The 23578-nt window shown below is 45.1% G+C and overlaps 1 long non-coding RNA gene across 1 annotated transcript in view; it reads right to left on the bottom strand.

Annotated features, from left to right (window-relative positions):
- Nucleotides 1-4846: 4846 nt before the first annotated feature.
- LOC142767430 (uncharacterized) overlaps nucleotides 4847-23578 on the bottom strand; it is a 167993-nt gene continuing 149261 nt past the window's right edge. The window contains exon 2 of the long non-coding RNA XR_012884874.1: nucleotides 4847-5820. This is a non-coding gene — a long non-coding RNA (uncharacterized LOC142767430). The remainder of the gene's footprint in view (nucleotides 5821-23578) is intronic.

The following is a 23578-nucleotide window of genomic DNA, read 5'->3' as shown; positions in this document are numbered from 1 at the left end:
CCTCCTTTCCTAGCTTCCTGACAAGGCTATGTTTCCGTAAATATAATAAGAACCATGACCTACTTTCCGACGTCACCAATCCTTCTTCATGAAATTGCCATTAACACCGTTTCTTTCTCCTTTACTAATGAATGTCTGGGGCTGCATTTCAAATTAGCTCCTTCTAAGTGTAAATGCGCTGATGCAGGGAACGTAAGGGGCGCTATCAGCCAAAGTGGATAATTCAGCCCATTACCCGTGTATATCAGTGGCACGTATTCGTTGATTCCCGTCTTAGGGCTGGACGTTTGTATTCAGTGTATGCTTTGTAGAAGTACGAGATAATAAGAAGACCGTCCCGTACCTTTTGCATGTACTAAAATGAGACTTTGATGGAACAGAGCAGCGAGACATTCATATGGACAGCCTAAATTCCTGACGATATCTGATATCGCCGTTTTAGACCGCAATGGCAGATAACTTTTCCACCTTGTATCGAATTTGTAACACAATCGACTCATGTGTGGAGTGAATTAATGATTAAAGAAGTAAAACTACGTCACAAATACGTCCACCATCACAAATACGTGCTGCGAGATGGCTCAATGAAATTACAAGCTGTAAATTAGCGAAAAAATAGAGAAAAAAAAATTGCAGCGTATTTTTGAAGTGAATGATGACGAGTAGGCGAAGCTCTGGGAGGTTGTTATCTCCTGTACAATGCCCACTTCGATCATGCCAAGACGTGACAACAAGTGTTTGCAGTATATACAAAATTGTTGATTAATCACAATGGGCATGTGGTGTTGTTGAGGGGTCCATATGAATAATCATATGGATACCTATGTGGGTATCCATATGAATACTCATGTAGTATTATGGATACCCTTATGTGTATGGGTATCTACGTATGTGAATGTCCATATTAATATTCATATAGATATTCCTATTTGTGTGGGTGTCCATATGGGTCACATGTGCATACATTTGGACATTCATACGGACATGAATATCCATATCGTGTCACGTGAATGGACAGGGTACTATATACAAGGGACTGGCTTAGCCCTATGGAGCTCCGCCCTTCAAATGTGGTTGCACCGTAGCTGAATTGGGGTTGCAGGGGCTCAGTCAGCCTGCACTAAAGCAGCAATTATTTTTCTTGCACCGATTACTTATTTCAATCTATCGCGTGTATGAATGACTGAACTTATTGATTGATTGATTCATTTGCAGGGAGCCCCACCGCAGTGGTCTAGTAGCTAAGGTACTCGGATGCTCACCCGCAGGGCGCGGGTTCGAACCCCGGCTGCGGCGGCTGCATTTCCGATGGAGGCAGAAATGTTGTAGGCCCGTGTGCTCAGATTTGGGTGCACGTTAAAGAACCCCAGGTGGTCTGAATTTCCGGAGCCCTCCACTACGGCGTCTCTCATAATCATATAGTGGTTTTGGGACGTTAAAACCCACATATCTATCAATCGTCATTTGCAGGGACATTCAGCAGCACTAACACTCTTCGTGCTTGTATGCCGACTGAATCACAAATCGTCTGCTTGCCTTCCGTCACGTCCAAGCTACGTGCTTTAAATAAAATACTCTCTGCTGTAGTGCACTCATGTGCACTAAAGGGTAACTATAATTCTGGGAACATTTTCCCGTACGATAATTGTTTCGCGAAGAATAGGATTCTAACCGCGTTTCGAGATGTCCATTTTCCACTTAAGACCGTCCAATGCTGCCCTGACACCATTTCGCTACAATGGGTGCGATTTGCGGTTTGTTTTGATCATCGAGCTAGTGGTGAATCCTGACAACATTACAACTAAAAGCCTGTAAAGGAAATATACTTATTTCAGATTTGAAATGAGAATTTGTACCATTTCTGTAGCACCTAGAAAAATTGGAGGACGTTTGTGTTTCGCCTTCGCAGCAGATCGCGACAGTAAGAGCGGACCTCATGCACATCCCTTTCTGAACCGCTATCCTGCTCCGATTCTCAGTACTGGTTCTTTTGCTAGGTTATATTTAGTAGTCGCGAAACACTTTGACTGCTCCAAAGCTCCAAAACGAAATCTGTCACTTCACTGCAGGAGTAGCGGCTGTGTTTAACGAATCTGCTCGACAAAAATAGCGCATGCGAAACAGCGACACTAGACGATGACACCCAATGCAGGCGTTCTCTTCTCTTGTCGCTGTTCATCTCGCGGTATTTTTATCGTACGCTATTTTTTTCAACACTGTTGTACGAACAAGCATAAGTAGAAACGCAGTATCTCGAGCCATTTCTTTCCTTAAAGTACGAGTGCCTGAGAACTGGCGTTTGCTTCTGTGTGCGCACTCTTTTACAGCGAAAGCTGTTATGAGATCACAACACTAGTCACGCGCGGTGCCGTAGTTGTTCGCCGCCGCCGCCGCCGCCACCACCACCACTCTTGTCCGTAACTAGTATGAAACGAAATAAAACCTTGTAAATAAAAAAAAAACTTTATTGACACCATGCGATTCCAACCTTGGTCTGCTGCGTGCTAGCCCAGTATTCTGTGTACCACTCAGCCACACCAGTGTTCGAAACTCCTATCTAAACTGGCCTTGGCCAGGCTTGATATCGGGAAAGGAAGCTCGTTTACATGATTAATGAAGCGTTTTGGATCATCAAAGAAACAGCTAGGCGTCACACAGTGCGAATTGCGTAACGAGTAGGTCGTCCATTGCTCGAACATATTAGTAAACTTGCTCTCGATCCCCTAATAACTGTGGCGTATACCAACTTCAGGCATATTTCTTCATCGTAATCAGCCACTGCATAAAGAAATTGCACGAAATTCCTAACAAATGCGTACTGGATACCCCGTTTCTCCAAAAAATGACGAAAGAAAACATAGTAAATGCTGACCTACTACACATAAATTATTATTATTTATGGCGTAGTGGGTACCCAACAGCGTGCATAGCATCCCAAACAGTGTTTTGAAAACGCTCTGAAACGTCGCTCTTCATTCTTTCGCTGTGACTGTGCGGCGCGTTCAGCGCAGACTTGGCGTTTTAAAGCGACAGCTGTTGTGAGATCAGGAATCGGGTAACGCGCAGCGCCGTCGTTGTCCGCTGCCGGTGCCCGTAACCACATGACATAGTGGGGCGAGAGCCTGGGTCTGCTGCGTGCCAGGCCCGTATTACACCACTGAGCCACTCCGTTGCTCGGGACTTGTTGGCAAATTCACCTTAGACAAGCTTGATTTCGGGAAAGGAATTGCGCTAATATACGACCTATAAAGATTTTGGAGCAGCCAACGAAGAACCAGTCGTCCTACAATGTGAATAGCGTAACGAGTGGGTCGTTCAATACTCCAACCCATCACAAAAGCTTGCTCTTGATTACCTATCAACTGTGGTGCATACCCACTTCAGGCATAACTCCTCATCGTCGCCAGCTATACTGCATGAACAATTGGCACAAAGTTCCTTGCATGTACATGCTTAACTGACACCCCGCTTCTCTGAAGGATGACGAAGAGAGAGAGAGAGAGAGAGAAAATTTAATGCGGAAAGGCAGGGAGGTTAACCAGAAAACATATCCGGTTTGCTACCCTGCACTGGGGAAGGGGTAAGGGGAAAAAAAAAAGGAGAAAGGGAGGAAGAGAAGCACAAACACACACACACACACTCGCACACAGTAGTGTCACAATCGTTCAACGAGGCGGGTCGCTCGCAGAAACTTCATCAGCGCCTTCGTTGCTTTCTGGCGTGAGGCTCGATCTTTCCGACATTCCAAGATTGACTGCTCAGAAAATGGCTGGTCGTCGAGGCGAGCAAACACTGCTGAGAGGGACTGTCGCTGAGAGCTGTACTGGGGGCACTGACATAAAATATGTTCAATTGTTTCGTCATTGTCGCAATGGTCGCATGTAGCGCTGTCTCTCATTCCGATGCGGCAGGCAAAAGCGTTCGTGAAAGACACCCCAAGCCACATACGGCAGAGAAGGGTCGTCTCGGATCGGGGTAGGCCAGATGGAATAGTAAGTCGTAGGCATGGGTCCAGGCGGTGAAGACGGGTGTGGAGAAAACCGGGCGTATTCCGCATAGACCTTGCGACATCCTGCGCAAGCGTATTAATCTTTGCTGCTGCGTCGCTTCTTGATAGTGGAATAGGTTCCATCACTCCATTTTCGTGAGCATTCTTAGCTGCATTGTCGGCATGTTCGTTACCGATGATGCCGCAATGGCCTGGTAACCACTGAAAAGATATGTCATGTCCTTCGTCTATTAGGTGATGGTACAGTTGTCGTATTTCGAGCGCCAATTGGTCTTGAGGTCCACGACGTAGAGCATTGTGTAGACATTGGAGAGCTGGTTTCGAATCAGTAAAAATGCTCCATTTTTGTGGTGTCTCTTTGTCAATCCTGCGGAGTGCGCTGCGGAGTGCCGCGAGCTCCACGGCTGTCGATGTCGTCTTGTGTGACGTTCTGAACTGGATGGTTTCGGCTCTTGCTGGGAAGATCACAGCTCCTGCAGATCCTCCAACAGTTGTCGAGCCATCCGTGTAAAGTTTGACATGATCTTTGTATTCTTCGTGTAGCATGAGTAGAATCATCTGCTTTAAAGCTGGCGCCGAGAGCTCCGCCTTCTTGCGAATCCCCGGCACTGTCAAGCGCAGTTTTGGTCGGTCCAAGCACCAAGGAGGTGTTAGTATCCGTTCCGGAGGCGTGTAGACTGTTGGAAGGCACTCACGGAAAGTCAATACTCTCTTACAGAAGGAGGCACTCGGTCGATCTTCTGGAAGCGAAGCTAGGTGGTGGGCAGGGGCGCGAGCAAGGTGTCTAATATGAGCTCTAACCACCTCCAAAGTAATGTGCACTGTGGCCGGATGATCTTTGGCGATTGCGATGGTTTCCGCTGTTGATGTACAGCGTGGTAATCCAAGACAAACTCTGAGTGCCTGGCCCTGGGCGTTTTCTATTGTGCGTATACTGCTTTTGCAAGCGTTCGTCAGAACCGGCAAGCTATACCGCAGGTACCCCAGAAACAGCGTTTTGTACAAATGCAACATCGCGTGCACTGATGTGCCCCACGTTTTGCCTCCGAGGAACTTGAAAAGTTGTGCGATGGCCGTTAGGCGCTTCTTTAGAGTGGCCACATGGGGACTCCAGCAGAGATTTCGATCGATCGTGACCCCCAAAAACCTGTGGGTCCTGGCGTAGCAGACACTGTGTCCATCGATGGTGATGGGAAATGACGTCATTGCCTTCCGCGTGAACGCGACCAGCGCCGATTTCTCAGGAGAAATCTCGAGGCCTTGTTCTCTAAGGTACGCCGATATTGAATTCGCTGCTTTCTGGAGTCTCGCACGTACCTGAGGACGTGTTACACCTGATGTCCAGGCACAAATATCATCTGCATAGAGAGATATCTGCACGGAATCTGGTATGCGTTCAACGAGACCGATCAGAACCAGGTTGAACAGTGTGGGGCTCAATACACCACCTTGAGGAACACCACGGTGTGTATAATGTTCAGAAGTCGGCCCATCATCAGTTTGCATAAACAATGATCTCATTTGTAGGTAGCATTGGATCCAGCGGTACACTCGCCCACCCAAACCAACTGACTCGAGGGCGTCAAGTATGGCTTCATGAGAAACATTGTCATATGCTCCTTTGACATCTAAAAATAGTGCGACAGATAACCGTCTGCTCATTTTCTGGTGTTGTACGTAGGTCACCAGGTCAATGACATTGTCAATGGAGCTCCGAAGACGACGAAAACCGGCCATGGCGTCTGGATATATTCTATGGCGTTCTAGGAACCACTCGAGTCTGGCAAGGATCATTCGCTCCATCAGCTTCCCTACGCAACTAGCCAGCGCTATTGGGCGGTATGATGTCAGCTCTAGAGGCGATTTTCCAGGTTTGAGAAGTGCAACCAACCGGCTTGTTTTCCACTCTCTGGGGACCGTTCCATCTCTCCAAGACTCATTGAATACTTCCAGCAAAGCACTTCGTGCTCGATCACCGAGATTGCATAATAGGCGGTATGATATGCCATCCGGCCCAGGCGATGACGATCGATTGCATGAAGCAAGAGCCATATTCAGTTCTTCCATTGAAAAAGGCAGGTCCAGGTGCGGGTCCAGTGAATGTGGCGTGTAATCAGCAGTAAGGGCTTCTGTGCAATTTGGCGGGCCCGCAATCTTCCTACAAAAGTCTTCCGCTACCTCGATATCCCTTCTATTTTGGAAAAGGGCCAAGGCTTTAAACGGAAAACGTTGTTGAGGAAATATGCGTAGGCCTCGCACGGTTCGCCATATTTGAGAAAGCGGTTTGCGAGGGTCTAGACTCGCGCAAAATTTCGCCCACCGTTGAAACTCCAGTTTGTCTATACGACGCTGGATCTTCTTTTGCATGCGCCTGGCCATCCGTAGATCTTGAATGGATTTTGTGCGTCGATATCTACGCTCCGCACGCCGACGAATCGCACGGAGTCGCTCTAACTCCATGTCCGTTTCTGAGGGCCTTGAAGAATATGCCAGCGTGCGCATCGCACTCTGCGCTGCTTGTTTGATCGCTTGCTCAATGCCAGAGGTTAAGCCTTTTTCACAAGCGTGTTCAATGTTGGTTGTGAATGCTGAAAGATCGATCCTCCGTACGGTTTTCGGCGGGTGGTCTCTAGCAAAGCCTTCGATGGTGAGATAACTGGGGATGTGATCGCTACCATGTGTCTCGATGTCTAAAAACCACTTAACGCTTGTGGCGAAGCGACGTGACACGAACGTCAAGTCCAAACAGCTGCTGTACGTTAATCCTCGCAGAAATGTAGGGCTCCCATCATTAAGTAGAGACAGTTCATGAGTCGATACAAATGAAGCCAGCCTCCGGCCCGTGGTATTGACTTTTGAACTTCCCCAGATTGGGTGGTGGGCGTTGAAGTCCCCTATAATTATCCACGGATCCGGGACGCTCGAAAGAATGTCATCCAGTCTTTGGCAATCAAAACGGGCTGAGGGAGATAAGTAGACACCTATTAATGTGAAGGTGAGGGTTTTCTGCTTCACAGTCAGGCAAATATATTGGTTCTCATCATGAGGCGACACAGGTTGAATGATGTAGGTAAGCTCCCGACGAATATACACAATGACCTTGCTGCTTTCGTTTCGGGTTTTGGACGGGATTGATTCGTAGCCGGATAGCCTGATCGGGTTTGATAATTTCGGTTCACATATTACGATGATTGGGAAACGGTTAGAAAACACGTACTGACGAAAATCGGAAATCCGTGATCTAAGTCCTCTTGCGTTCCACTGGATGACTGATGCTTCTCTGACGTCTTTGCGGAACGATTGTTGATCTCCTGCCATGACTCTACGCGAGGGAGGCGAGGACTGGGCTCAGCGCGTCCAACACCTGTAACCCGCTTCGAGCGGTTGGAGTTCCCAGGCTTCTTAGTATGTCTGCCATGACAGCGACGAGGGATCGTAACATCGGGATGATCTGTCGATCGACCCTTGACACATCCTCAACGGAAGTAGACTCGGTGGAAGGTGTAGGGCGGCGAGGCCTCGCAGGAGGCTCCTTTGCCGGCTGCGTACGCGGAAGCGTAGGCCACTCATCCGCAGCTGTGAGCTTCTCCACTTCATTTCGCTTCGTGTTTACTACTTCTCTCGTGCTCGGAGGAAATGGGTTATGCGAAACACTCTGTCCTACACGCCTCCGTCGGCGACTACGTCGCCGCCGTACCCTTTCAGCAGCCTCTCTGTGGGTTGAATTGTCCCTAACCATTTGTTTGATAATGGCGATTTCCTTCTTAATCCGAGGGCATTCCTTGGATGCAGCATCATGCGGACCATCACAGTTTCTGCACTTCAGACTTGTTGCCCGACATGCGTCTGCAGTGTGCGGCTCAGCGCATCGGGGGCATACTGTGGTGTTTGTACATACACTCTTGATGTGACCAATTTTCATGCAGTTATGGCACTGGAGTGGTTTAGGGACAAATGGTCGAACAGGATGTCGGAAGTGTCCCACTTTGACATGCGACGGAATGGAATCTCCTTTGAACATTATCTTTACACATCGGGTGTTTCCGAGGCGAAGTACATTCGCGATGAGAACTCCTTCGTTCGCTGGTTTTATGAGAGTTGGGAGGTCCGAATTTGCTATGGCCAAATCAATGTCGTAGATTACTCCCGCCGTGCAGGCACCGTCCATTGGAATAACCGGTCGAACTTTGATGCCTCCCAAATCTGATACTCTGCGAAGCTTGTCTATGGCGCTGGCAGTCATTGTGTCCACAGCTAGAATATTCTTCCGCGTGTTCACCCGGATATCCTTAATGTCGTTTGGTGCTACCCCCTCAAAGTACATAGAGAGAGCTTGCCTGTTTACTGCTCGAAGGCTGATGGTGGAGTCCTCGGGCATGAAGAGGATGGTGTGCGGCCAGCATTCTCCTTTTGAATGAGACGTTAATGTCCCTGCTGGTGAAGACGACTTGGTACTTCTTCTTTTGGCCTTCCTGCTTCTCACGGTCTCGAAGTCGTCATCCGACGAGTCGTCGCCAGTGGCCGAGTACAGTTCCGTGTCCTCGCTGGTGCTCGAACAGGTGCTTCGTTTCCGCGACGAGCTTGCCAAAGGTGGTCTATGGTCGGACAGAGCCGCAGAAGGCTCCACGTCCACAGCCATGATGCAGTGACTATCACCGTTGGCCTCACTGGTTCTGGGCCAGGCGCGCTGATTTACCGAGGAGCTCGCCATAGCAGACCTCTGGCTGGGCGGACCAGTGGATGACTCCGCGTCCGTCGCCTTGGGGCAGGGAGCAGCGTCTCCCGTAAAAAGCGAAAAACTTGATAACAATGCTCGGAGCCGAAAGCAGAAGCGTTCTATGAAGAGACACAAGGATGACGAAAAATAGTACAGCAAATGCCGGCCTACTAACAAAAACAAAATTAATAATAATGCTGCAGTGGGCATCAAAGAAGTGTGCTTCCAGCAGTTACTCAATGAGTTCTTAGAAAAGGCTCTGAAAAGCTGCTCTTCTAGCTTTCGCAGTGACTGTCCTACCCTGGCGTTTTTATTGGATACTCTCGGCTGGCACTCGCCGTAATTGTACACGTATACACACGCACACACACACAATATATATATATGTATATATATATATATATATATTATATATATATATATATATATATATATATATATATATATATATATATATATATATATATATATATATATATATATATATATTTGAATCGAACGTGGTACCTCTGCCTCGTCAATGCGAGGTGTTAACCGCTCAGCTACCGAAGAACACGTCCTTCAACAATGAAACGGCAAGCTATTTATATTTACCAATTACTTTTGCTGACGGGGTTCGGGTGGAATTACCGTGTTTTCAGCATTACCAGCAAGATGGCGCAATGAGCACGTGTCGCCATATCGCATGGCGCCACGCGCTCTCATCTCCCGCGCGTACTTTGCCATGCTTCGAACAGAGCACAGATGCGCGCCCTTATCTCGCGGGGAGTAGCGTGCGTCTTCGCTGGCTTCGGGCTTTTTCTGGAACAATTTCGCTGTTGTTACCGTGGGCACGAAGGTCTCTGCAATCATTGAAATCTACGTTTGCCGAAAACGCGCGCTTTTTAGACACAGTGAAGTAACAACTCGGACTTCCATTCGCGCGCATCTGTACCTGTGAGTACGTTTCGTGCGTCATTTGTGCGTGAGAAACGCGGAGCACGTTTCAGTCGGCTTTCCATTCTGCGAGTGACCTTCCAATTTGTTGCTAACGCGTTTATGGCTTCGCCTTTGCGGCAAAGCTGTGACCTTTTTGTGATGCTAGGCTCAAGCGTTTACAAATGCAAACAAAATATACAACTCTCTGTAAACTAAGTAGAGCTAATGCTCTCCTAACCAGGAGAGTCAAGCATGAACGGATTCCGAGCTTCTTGTAATGAAGCGATTATTATAGCTATGCGGCTGAGCGGGCCAGCGGGCCCAGCGGAGGAAAGCAGTGCCCAGCGGAGCGCAAGACAAAAGGGGGAATAACAGTCGAGGGAATGCTTCGCTTGTTTCAGCGGAGACATCGAAGTGAATTGCTCCACCACCTTTTGTACACTGTTACTGTCGTTCAAGGAGAGTTCATCACGGGATGATGTCATTTTCTATAGTTCGTATTGACACTGATGTCACACGACGCGCACACCAATAGTCTCTTCTGACGTTTTGGGAGGTATAAAAGACTATTTCTATGTAATATAAATTTACGTACTTCTAAAAGCACTTTTAAGCACTGCTGCGGAACCCGGACACAATTAACTGTGTCAATATATATAATTTATTACAGTTTAAGGGCCGAGTTTCGAACGCGAACGGGGCATAAACAGGTTTCGAAACAGTGCATGAAATGTAATTGGTAAAAGATAAAAAAACACAGAACAAACAAATGTAGCAGCAGGCACGCAAGTACAATCGAACACGCTATGGTAAGGGCTTATTATTTGAGCAACCATAAAGCCACTTTTGTCACAGTACGCTACTTTCAGTTCGTGCGCCATCTTTCTAGCAAGAGAAAATAGTTTTGCGCGTAACACTATAAGAAATTTTTCTCATACTATTTAGAAAACGAAATGGTGCCGTCGACGACGTGGTGAAGATAGGTACCGCAGCTAAACAGGCCTATCCCTCAACGCTGTCAATACCTCAAACAGTGGTTGTAAGATATTTTGTTTTATCTGCTATTGTGCCGAGAAGTTATGGAGGAAATGAAGAATCATGTGTCAGAAGGGACATGGGGGGGGGGGAGAACAAGTATACGAAACGAGTGTGCAGTCTCTTAATCGGAAGATGGTCGAGAGAGCGAAACACACAAGTATCAGTGTAAGCCCAAAGCAGGCACACAGGTACTGACACGCATTCAGCCAGGAAGCCCAAACAAGCCCATAGTTCCACTCTAGCAACTCTCTAAGGACTCCACAGAGCGAAAAGCTGTTGGGGCAGCATAAATAGACAATTGGTTCAAGCAAAGTGCTCTTTCGTTTATGCTCTTGCCTGATGGTCTCTTCGCGGAGGAATAAGGAGAGGAGGTAAAGAGAGGAAGGTAGGAAAAGACACGTGCTTGAAGGCCAAGGGAGGAGAAAGCACTCAACGCCGCCAGCCCAATTTGCTTCGCGCACACGAGGCCGCCACGGCCAAAAGGGATCAGAAGTTCCTGCGCAGTTTTCTCCTGTCCTTAACCCGTTTTGTATCTTTCTTTTTTTCTGGTCATGTCTCTTCGCGTGGTAGCACGAGGAAGGCAAAGGAAGAACCGAAAGGGCAAGGACCTTAGTGGTTTCCTACGACGCCAACACGCCAGCGGCCCCGTGGCCAAGAAAGAGCACGGACACAACAATAACCGATGACATCGTTTTCTGAGCGAAATCGCCGATAAAAAGAAAAGGACTGATCGAAGAAATAAAACGAAAGTCGTTGGCCTTTCCTCGGGGTCATGCCAGTAAAGACCAACAACGTTTCGTGGGAGTCACGGAAAAGAGGTAACTGAAAAGAACACAGCACTTGAAAGAATTGTAATGGAAAGAAGTGGTCTTGCGCGGCAGAGCGACTCGCCAAGTGTAGGAAGGAAGCATCGGGTAGGGAATGGCAGTGCGGTGACGAGCGCACTTTGGAATGGGCTCTTATCGCGCTGCTTTTGAGTTGCTCTCCGGAACCTATTCACTCCACATTTGTTTTTATTTTACAGTACTGAAACAAGGTAAGTACTGTTGGTTGAACGGAAAGAACAAAAGAAAGTCGAGGAAGTTTAGTACCAAAAAAAAAAATATATCACCGTCATATCCGCAATGTAAAGGATCTTAGACGAGCTTGCTAGGAGGTGCAAGTGGCGTTTCTTGACGAGACCTTTCCCGTAGGAAGGCTTGTTAAAGAGTAGCGCTTGATGTGTACGTCAGTGGCGGCGTTGCCGGGCAGGAACTACACAGCCTTGGCCACGTCGGTTGGCACGTTAACCGCGTGCCTCTTTATGCCGTTCTGGCCGCTACCATGACTGAAACGCCTCACGGTCATAAATGGCAGACGTGGAGCTATCAAACGTTCTTCAACGGGGTTGATAGCAGGCAGGTGAGGGATCTTAGGAGGACATCGGTACCCGTGTGCAATAAATTAAACCAGAATCATTATGACATCATACCGTGAAATGTGAGTGTAAGCATATTAGACAAGAAAATGCGCACCATCTTTTGTAAAATGTAGGCACAAGCACCTTTAAAACACTATCATGACATGGAAGTTTGCAGGATAAAATTTTTTTTCGTAACATCCTTTCTGAACTAGTGAGTTTGTTCAGTGTGTTGAAATATGTCACTTCCTATATCTTTGTAGTGTTTATGGAAACCAATAGCGTGCTGCGAAAACTTTCTGTGCATGGGTTACACAGATATCTACGTTTTAAAGCCTGACTTATACGCTTCCACCTTCACGTAGGCTCTGTTTTCATTGTTTACAACGGAAATCCGGCTGAAAGGGAACGAAAGTAGCCTTCCAAGGGGCACTTCAATTCTTTTGTATTCATATCGCCATTTCATCTCGCACCCGGGTCCCCAAACAACGCCCGCTTTGATTGTCTCGTTTTCACACAACATTCAAGACCCACTTTACTTTCTTTTTTGAGATTCAACGCATTGAACATGTTTTTGTTTTCTTCAGCTCTTCACAAAGATATATGTTTCAATCGTAACACCCCGACGCAGTTATCGCCTTTCTTCTCGAAACGACCCCATCCGGGCGACAATGGCACCATTCTTGTTCATTTCTTTTTGGGCAAATAATTTTCAGCTTGTCCCGTGTTAATCTTCCTTGTTACTTTTGTTTTAAGAGCAATTCATATAAATTGCTCATCGTAAATAATGTAAGCTCATGAACCCGACCGAAAATAAGAAAAAAAAAAAAGATCACAGCATATCCACTGATTGCATCATGATGCGTGGGGCGGAGCATCCATTAGTTCGTTCTTGCTTCCATCGGTCTCTGCGTCCATCTATGTGACCGTCCGCGCGTCCGTCTGTGCGACCGTCCGTGCGTCCATTAGTCCGTCCACCAGTCAGTCTGTGCGTCTGTCTATCCGTCCGTTCATTTAGTGAACACTCCAAGTACCGCCATCTCACATGCATTTTTTCATCATGTATTCAATGTTTAGATGTACTGCCATCCAGCGGACATTCCAAGGACTAAACGAGAGGTGGCACGGCCGGACTAGAGAAGCAGCATGCGCGCACTCTCCAACTGCCTGTGCTTCGTGTCTAGTCCCCACCTGTGACCGCCGCTAGTTCATGGCACTGTGGCCCTACCCTCGCTAAACCTTGCTAAAACCAAGGAGGTTACGCCCACCGAGTTTATCGTTGCGTCTTTTCCTGGTCAGATAGTGCTCAAAGTGCGTCCTTCTGTAACCAGTATTTTTTAGGAAGCATCAAATTCAAGCCAAATTATATTGAAGATTAAGTCACCAATACTCGTCTCTGTAGGTTATTTCATCAGAAAGAACTGTCTTCTTATCTATGATTAACGCGCGCGGGTTTCCTCCTCAATACGAAAGAGTGCGCACGTGCCGCTTCTCTAGTCCGGCCGCGGAGGTTGCTATACGTACAACTACTACTACTGCTACTAGTAATTACATCGCGAACGCACGACCCACGGCTTAAGGAGCTTCGCACCCCAAAATGAGAAAGATTGCAATAAATGACGCAAGCATCAGTCATGACTGTCATGGCAGCCTAGGGGCGATACTAGCATGTTCTATCTGCGTGCGTTATTCTCTATTTCTTTGCACCCATGGCGTTAAACTGCCAAAGAACGACACAACTAGTGGGTTTACCGTCAGTCGCTATACTCGGCAGTCTCCTTTTACAACGGCGCGGCAGGTTTTTTTTTTCTTTGCAACAGTAATGCCATTTTTATAGTTTCACATATATAATCTTCGTAAGACTCACGCTTCTAAAACAATTGAAACCAACCTATAAAGAAAATTATTATATCTTAGTTCATTGCAGCTTATTTCTTATAGCATTGAAGGCACATTGCAGAGCCGCAAGCAAGTCTTCCATGTCATGATTTAGTTGTAATGGTTCGATAAAACTCGCGCACCGTTAATTGGGGTTAGCAATTGGAAACTGAGCTATGAAATTAAATGTGTGACATGTAAAGAGCTGCTGCCTCGGCGGCACTGTGGTGCAGTGGATATGGTGCCGTGCTGGGAAACTGAAAAACACGAGTTCAATCCTCATTGTAGTGGTGGAATTTTGATGGTCGCGTAAATTAATAAGACTGTGGACCGCTTCATTTATTTCACCTTCATCGCAAACCACCATCACAGTTTTACAGACGATAGTCTTCCTTGGAGACCTTCGACGCCAAAAGATCGGTCTGTCGGGCTTTCTGTCTGTCTGTCTGTACATTGGTCTGTTTGTCCGTGGTAACGGTACCCCTAACGGCACCAAACGATACCTCTAACGGCCAACCCCATCCGCAGCGCCCATCAATATTGCTCAAGGTTAAGCGTTCATACTTGTGCGATTGTCAATCAAAAAGCAATTATTGCGCATATCTGAGGCACCATAACAACACGTATATAATTTGTATGTGTGTCTTTACACTAGAGTAGGCACACACAAGTAATTCTAAGGACCATACCGTTTATCACGTTGCGCTGACCGTGCAACGCGACGCTCAAAAAGGCAACGCTTTGCTAAGACGACACGGTGGTGGCACCTGCCCGTCTCTTTGCGTTCTTCTTCTTATCGCCTCCGAGACAGGTGCGCATCTTTGTGGGCTCACACACCTTCCTTCGTTTTCGAAGATAACTGCGAGATAGTGCTCGTGTCTAACGTGCCTTGATACACTCGTTCACCTTCGCTGCACGGATCGAGACTCTCTAACGCAGCGCTTCCACAATAAAATTCCGTGATTTTCTCGCGCAGAACATTAAATAAACGTTTTGTTCACTTTCTCCACACGCAAGACTGTCGTCTTTCGACGACATTTGCAGTGGAACATGCATATACAGGGCCAACTTTTTTTTCATTTTTCGCGCATTTCAATACGCCCGCGCACTACGTTAGGTAGCACGGGATATCGTTCAATTCTGTTGCTGTTTTCCAAAAACACATGAGAACTCGCGTGGCTTTCCGGGCCTATTAGCTGTGAAGCCAGGCTCCAAAAGATTTGCTTCCGTGCACTCCAAGTCAGGTCCTGGTTTGATTCAGGCTACATTCAGGACACCACACGAAGAATGTGTGGTTTCCTGGCTATATTCAGCATCTTAAGCACGACCTGATTGAGAGTGTAGAGGGTCGGTACCACTATCCCACCCGTTCGCTCTAAAAAACCTGCGCGAGTAGCAATGAACTGAGCAAGTGTCGAGGAGTGGAATAAAACAAATAAATACATAAATACATAAATAAATATTAGTTGCCAGAAAACGTAAACTATCTCCTGACTATCGTTATATGTAGAGGTGGGGCAATAATTACCGGAGCTCCGGCTTTATTGAACGCAGTTAGGTACTGCATATCTGGTAAAATGGTACGTTATAAAGTCATATTTCTATGGAGCTTCTCAGTTTGAGCACGAAGGACAGAGGCAAAAGGAAAAGAAAGGGAATCAGAGCTAACATGGTGAGCACTAATGCTCTTGTTCTCAATCTCTTTGCTCTTGACTCTTTCTTTCATGCTCGTATACGCTGCGCTATAGCAATACGACATTATAATACATGCACTTTGTGAGAGTGTGTAGAAGGCAACCCCGTACTAGTTCAGTAACCCGCCCCCTCCCCCCCCATCATATGTTTTACAACAACATGCATACGAACTTTTTCGTATCTTTTCCTTTCGAGGTTCTTTTCATCCCAGACTGAAAACAGTCACTTCCGGCTTGCCTTGTCAACCGACGTCCGATGTCCCATTCCCATGTTTCCATCGCAAACAACACCCGCAATGCTCACTCAAAGCTTCCTTTATCCCTAAGCAGTTCAAACGTTCCACGCCATCTTGAATCTCTTCCTGTTCGATTCTTTTTTTGTGTGTGTTACCTATTTTTTCCTTGTCTGCACTGAGTTGATGCGTTAACAATGTGCCGGATGTTTTGGTATCAGTTACACGCAAAGTGCGCTCGTCTTTCCCGGCCAGCAGTTGGCCCGACTCATTAGTTTTGGCGTTCTGGGAGCTATTACGACGTAAGCGGTGTGTGATCGCCTTCCCTCTAAGGTGCCGTTTTCTCTTGTGCGACTTTTGCATCAGTTTCTGGGCAAACGTGCGTGTGTGTGTTTGTGTGTGTGTTCGGAGTGCACGACCCATACGCGTTCAGGCTATATGCATGCATAATAATACACTTGTAAGTGGTACGTTTTTTGGTGTAAACCTATTAAGCTCTAGTCCCAGTTATGTCACAACATGTCCACATCAAATCATTACACGGATGAAAGTTCCCGAGTAAGGTCATTTTTCAACAAATGGGTATGACGTTGAGAATAGTGGCTGTCATATGGCTTTCGAGCATCGAACGGGTTATTCGAAAGTCGTAGGTGCGATTCCTGCTCATGGCAAGTTATTTTTTAGCCAATTTTCTTTCTTCTTATATAACTTACGTTGGTTCTAATAGCTTCCCCTATACATTCCTTGGTATTATTGTCTGTAAGATCTCATTCATCATTATTATCATCATCAGCCTGACTACGTCCACTGCAGGACAAAGGCCTCTCCCATGTTTTGCCAGTTAACCCGGTCCAAGTTCTCAATAATATTGTGATTTGACATGTGGGGTTTAACGTCCCAAAACCACTATATGATTATGAGAGACGCCGTAGTGGAGAGCTCTGGTAATTTAGACTACCTGGGTTTCTTTAACGTGCACCCAAATCTGAGCACATGGGCCTACAACAATTCCGCCTCCATCGAAAATGCAACCGCCGCAGCCGGGATTCGAACCCGCGCCCTGCGGGTTAGCAGCCGAGTACCTTAGCCACTAGACCACCACGGCGGGGCCAATAATATTGTGTCAAAACACGGAAAAACGAGACCTTAGGTATACACTGCTTTCCTTATATATATATAAGAAAAGCGTATATATATATATATATATATATATATATATATATATATATATATATATATATATATATATAATACACCACTGGCGATTTCATAAAAATTATTTGCTCTTGACATCGAAAGCAGTGGCCTTGGGAGATTTTTGCTGTGCGTTGTTTTGATCAATAAATTCTCACCGTTTGTGCGTTAACTAAAAGTGGACTGTGGGTCTGTATACGTCCAATCAGTGTAGTCTGTCTCTAATTGCCTATTAGCAGTGTTTGGCATGTTTCAATAGGAAACACCAGTTCGACACTGCGTTCTTTGGGCCTCATCAGGTTTCTTTCCTACGCAACGCCATTACCGACGTCACCACCACTGTAAGAGTTAGCGCCGGCTGCTTCGCATCCACAGATCGTTCCCGTTAGCGGGAGATGGTGTCATTTATGACTGAATTGACAGGATTGAGTTTTTTTGTGGCTGCTCCGTGCCATAGTCTGAACAGCGTAAAATAGGGCTTTCCATGGTCGTCATAATTTTAAATATTACGTTAGCACGTGTGATTGAATGTTATATTCTCCAGTATTCGTTGATTACTTTAGCAGGTGTAAATTTTTTCGCCAAGATGCCTGTTCAGCACGAAAAGCGTTAAATTCGAGGAACATGCGGGTGTTAGACTGCTCACGGTGACCATATTAGGATCGAAGTTGATTAGCAGGTTAACTAAGAGAGAGAAAAACTGTGAAAGGGACGATGATAAAGTGTTTGCCGTGCACTCGTATACGGTTGTGCCAGCAGGTACACTTTGTTGGTATTTTTTCAAAAAAGTAATATTATTGCGTGGGAATGGTGCTATTTCAAAATGATCATCACAGGATTAGCTCTATATGACACTGTTAAGAACGAGCAAAGATATTTTGATAGCGCATGCTTGCTCAAATCATTAACGAAGAATACAGTTGAAGAATGAAAACGCACAAAGGCTGACAAAACATTCGTGTCTTTTATTGCCACACGTTTATTTTCATTTTTTTTTTACTCATCCTATAACCGCGTCGAGCTTGTGTACATGTAATAAGAACTAGCCATTAAACAAAGAAAAGGAAGGGACTGCCTCTCCCTGTTTGATTCCTTTTGGTGGTCCCTAGATCAAAGCCTCTATGACGTCCTGTTTCGGCGAACCTTGCGTAAGCCGAAACCACTGCATGAAGCCTTCGGGCATGGGTCCCAACAACAGCGCACTAGAATTTCAGCGTTCTCGTTCTCAAAGCATGGACAAATGTTCTCTTCTTACAGCGGGAAGCTTTGCGCTTCATTTTACTGGCATCGATACAGACCTTCTTATTTTCCGTAAGAGGCGTTTTTCGCTTGTTCAAACCATGCTGCACTTCGCTCTTGCCGGGTTGGTGGTGACTCCTGGAAACAAACTTAGTGCACAGCCACCGGGGAGGCAAAGTGAAAGGAAATGAAGTATTTTATGGGGAATGTGACCGGAGCCGACGTTCCTGCAAGATGATTTATCTTCGTGATGTTAGCAAGTACCCCATGAGAGCGTATACACGAGCACCATATCTCCTGTACAAGGATTTCTTATTTAAGCGAAAGCCTTAGATGCCTGTTAAAACGTGGAAAGTGATTTCCAGTTTCGGTGGCCTCAACACGAGTGATGCAAAGAGCTGTCATGTGATGGCGTCCCCATGATGTCACCATGACGTCATAGGTTGTCGAAATACAGGGCGCCATCATTTAACTATCTAGATGTCACTAAGACGCCACATTATGTAATTTCATATGGTGACATCATTGTAGACAACTTCTCTTGTTCGAAGATGGTGCAATTTGAAGCGAAAATGTTACGGAGTCACTGCATGACCAAATGAGACTCAAAATGAGCGTTGATTCTTCGCAAGTTATTGTATACAGATATCATTTCATGTAGCATTTCGATGCATCAAAAATAATAAAAAATAATTACGCGTCCTTTTTTTACATCAAGAAGGTGAGGAAAGCAGGAGAAAAAGTTCATAAGCAGCTTGACTAATTCCTACTCTTCATCACTCCCTCCTCCCGAAAGTGCAGGTCAGTGAATTTACAATAGTACATATATCAGCCGTTTTAATAACTGAGTAAACAAACAGTAAGTAAAAACAAGCTGGAAGGATGAAGCAATCAGCATATAAGCAACAATGCAACGTCTTTTCTTTAGACATAACAGTCATAGTAACGCAATGTAAGAGCTAATAGTGCAAAATCAAGCACCGAATTTCAGGGAACTGGAAAATATTGAGAAATAAACTACTATAAAAGCCAAATTTTTTCTCCCAAAATTAGAACTCCGCAGAACAAGCTCAATATAAAAATAATAATAAAAATAATAATAATAATATCTGAAAACGCCAAGACGTAGTCATAATGGGTCCATGAAGCAGCGGCTGCAGCCAGACAAAGCAACTAAAACACGACTGAGCAGCACACCAGTTATTCTCTCGTTTATTTATATTGTGTTCATTCTTGCTTTGTTTTGTACCATGCACCACTTCCTAATTGCACAAGCCATGAGGACATCAGATAGACTCTAGCGCACAGTACATGTGCCCCCCAAAAAATATGCAGATCCTGGTTTGTTGAACTTCAGTTAAAATGCCTAGCCTATACCGCAGACCCAAGCTTACGATGTTTTTGGGTTTCGTTTGCTGCCTAGATATATAGAAAGAGGATGCAGAGCTGCTGTTGCCCAACCTAAAATAATTTAGCTTTATGATTTGGTCTGAGGCAAACTCTGATACATCAGGAACACAAAAATCTGCATAGTGTTCAAATGAAAAAAAACAAATTAACCTTCTGGGCGCGTAAGGCATCTTGTAGGATGTGTTTTTTATCATGCCTAGAGTAACAAGATGATATCAGCGAAGTCTTGTTCGTTAAAGGCCCTAAGACCAAGAAGAACAATGAGAGGGAGACGACCGTAGTAAAATTGGGCGCTCAATGGAAAATGAAGTCCACCAGCAATCTCGCGTCAGCCTAGGAATGAGGATATGGTAAGGTCATAAAAGATAGTCAGGTGGTGAGAGAGATCAGCTTCAGCGGGAAAGATGGGCAAGACGCGGGGACTCTTCTGGAACCACTCAGTTTCTAACCAGAGAGATCTGGCGTGAACGCCATCGTCGTACGTAATGAGCCTGCATTCCAGTCATTCCAGTATGTCTGGAAGCAATAATTCGGACAGTGAAATAAAGCACGCTATTAGCGAGTGCCCGGGTGTCCGGGTCCAGTGACCTAGTTTTCGCATCGCCTTCCATTACTGAAAAAAAAAAACAGCTGCTCAAGCCTGAGTACATTCGCTCTATAACAGTGTCGTGCTCTCTGTACACATTCTCGAGCCCCTTCCTGTGAAGGCTTTCTTGCGTGTCATGGAAGTGTTGTTTTTTTTCTTGTCAAATATATAAATCCTGCACCCACTTTCACGACTGTATAAAGGCGACGCTTCCAGGGCATACCGGACTGCCGACAGAAGGATGTGCAGTCTCCTTAGCCAGACACTGAGGAGAGAAAAGGGTTTTGTAACTCTTTTTTTTTCGGTATTGATTGGACCCACGTATAACTTTCTGTAAAGAAAGCAGTTCACCCTCCTTTTAAAGATACCTGCTTCGCACGACTCTTCAAATGGAGCAAAGTAATCTCCACAGAAAGAAAGTTCAAGTTTCGCGTTAATGAGAGTTGAGTCATATGCCGCAATCCAAAGATAAACAAATAACATTCATGAGATTGTTTTATAAGTGAGTTTTACCATTCTAAAACCACCATATGTTACAAGAGACGCCGTAGTGAAGGGTTCCGGTGATTTCGACCACCTGGGGTTCTGTAACATGCACCCAAATCTGAGCACACGATCCTATAGCATTTTAAACTGCATCAAAAATGCAGCAGCCGCAGCCGGGCTTCAATCCCGCGACTGGCGGGCCAGCATCTCAGTATCTTAGCCACTAGACCATCACGGGGGGAACATTTAGAGATGCTTGCATGTTCCTAAAGTGTAATGCTAAACAGAGCACAGGTGAAACGAAACCTATCCACTCACGTCATCGATGAAGTTACCCTGATGTCATTGGTCAATTGATTTTTTAATATTATCTGCGCTGTACCCGGCACCAAGGCGAACTAAACTGCTACTGCATTAAGGTGATTAATTAGCTTATTTAACATGTCGTTCACTTTACGTTCTAGGTAACATTTGTTCTTTTCATGCTCCTATCTTTACCTGATTGAGTAAAAATATTCTTACTGTAGACAGACAAAAGAAGCTCTGAATGTGATAAAGTAAAAGTGAAAAAAAACAGCGTCGTGGAAACGCTTGATTAAGTAAAGTTAGGCTTACTTAAATTACTTAAAATATGCATTTATGACTAATACGTATGCAGCGAGCTTAGCACTAAACAAAGGCAGCGCGCTCATTAAGGTCATAATTTATTGAGAAAATCAGGCGTAAAACTGAGCTAGTATTGACTGACTTTTATTGTATAGAAAGCGAACTGAACCAGAAACTGTCCCCAAGACATCGTTGAGTGCACAACTGTGACGTTATGCATTGTTAAATATCGCAGAAAAAAATAGGCCATTTAAGTAAAGAATGCCTATTTAGCTCTACAAAAGCACCTGAGAAAAACCCTTTCACGGCACGTGTTTTCCCATTTTAAATATATTTGACCACTCATTATCAATTTGGCCTGCTGGTGGTTGTAACCTTTGCACTTACTCACTGAGATTTATTTCAGTATGTACAGTGATGATCACCTTTTCTTTTTACGTAATTAACCTTCTCTTTCACACATTCCCTTCTCTCCATTTGTCGCGGCTTCCGAATTATTTATGCATTTTTGAGGACGATCAGACAAAGTGCGTTATCAGTACGCCACGCGTGTTTAGCATAAGTGGTCCGTGAGAAGAAGTGAAAATAAAGTTACAGAAACGTTTTCATGGGAAAACGGATATCGAAGAAAACATTTGCCATAAATTACCTCTAAGGTTGTTTGCTGTGGTCATATAGGAGATTGAACAAAAGGTACAAGGTGAAGGTGGTACAGGCCTGTACGCTTACATCGAGTCTTGATGATAATTCGGTTGAATGCTTCCATGAAGATGAAGAGTCAGTCTTTAATTAGGTAAAGACACAGTAAACTATGCTGCTGGTGTACTTTAACGACAAGGTAGGCAATAAACAGGCCAGAGCTCATGCAGTGGAGGAGTATGGCATCCGGTTTACTAAAGCCAGAGGGGAGTTATTAGTAGAGTTCGCAGAACTTAATAGTTACTGATCTTGAGAACCTTCTTCAGAAAACGGGCTAACCATAAGTGGACGTGAAGAAGTCCCAATGGCGAAACTAAAACTGTAATTGATTTCATTGTGTTTCCACACCTAGGCATTGTACCGAGTGTAGAAGTAGATTGCCAGAGCCGATGCAGTGAGTATAGAATGGTAAGAGGTCGTGTTCACCTAGATTTTAAAAAGAAATGCAGAAAGTGATAAGGAAGAATTTAACTATTGAGCTAGCGGTGAGAGGCAAAGTACAGAAATTCAGAGTTTCATTTCGGAATAGATTCGAGGCTCTAAACTAGTTAATTGAAGTTGATGAACGACAATCTTACTACTATCATTCAAAATGTGCAATAAAAGTCGGGGGTACAGCAACTAGACAAGACACTGGCAAACTATCATAGGAGACGAGAAATGTCATTAATAGACGACAAACCAGGAAAGCCTAAAATGCAGCCGACTATATAGAGCTAGTGGAGCTCTTGAAGGTAATCAATTGACGCAAGGTAACCGACACCTGAAGGTACAACTTGGAGAGAATTGAGCAGGCTGTAAAAAGCAGCAGAATCCTAAAAGCTGCGAAGGTAAACTCGTACAAAGACGAAAACCAGATTTATGCATTCAGGTACAAGGAAGGCAATGTCATAACCAACATGGACAAGATAGTTACGGTGGCGGAGTACAAAAGCCGAAACAACCAGGATGGTATCGTAATAGCAAAGAGCAATTAGACGACCTACGAGTAAAGACAGAGGAAGTAAAGAAAAATCTAGAAAAAATGCAAAGAGGCAAAGCCACTGGTAAGAATAAGATAACTATAGACCTGCTGAGAGATGGTATAGCAATTGTGTTTGAAAAACTGGCCAACTTATATACAAAGTGTCTCTTGACGGGAAGGGTACCAGAATCTAAGTACAATGCCAACATCATTTGAATTCATAAGAGAGGAGATGTCAAGGACTTAAAAACTACATGCAAATTAGCTTATTGTCTGTTCTCTACAAATATTTACAAAGTAATTATTAATAGAATGAGGACGACATTAGAGTTCTATGAACCAAAGAACCAAGCAGATTTTCGTACAGTTTATTCCACAATATACCACAATCATACTATCAATCAAATAGTAGAAAAATTTGCGGACTACAACCAACCCCTATAGATAGATTTCCTATAATACGAGAAGGTGTTTGACTAAGATTAAACTTCAGCAGTTATGCAGGCAC

This window comes from Rhipicephalus microplus, chromosome 7 (assembly GCF_043290135.1).
Source record: "Rhipicephalus microplus isolate Deutch F79 chromosome 7, USDA_Rmic, whole genome shotgun sequence".
NCBI lineage: Eukaryota > Metazoa > Arthropoda > Arachnida > Ixodida > Ixodidae > Rhipicephalus > Rhipicephalus microplus.
This window is presented reverse-complemented; position numbering and strand designations above follow the sequence as displayed.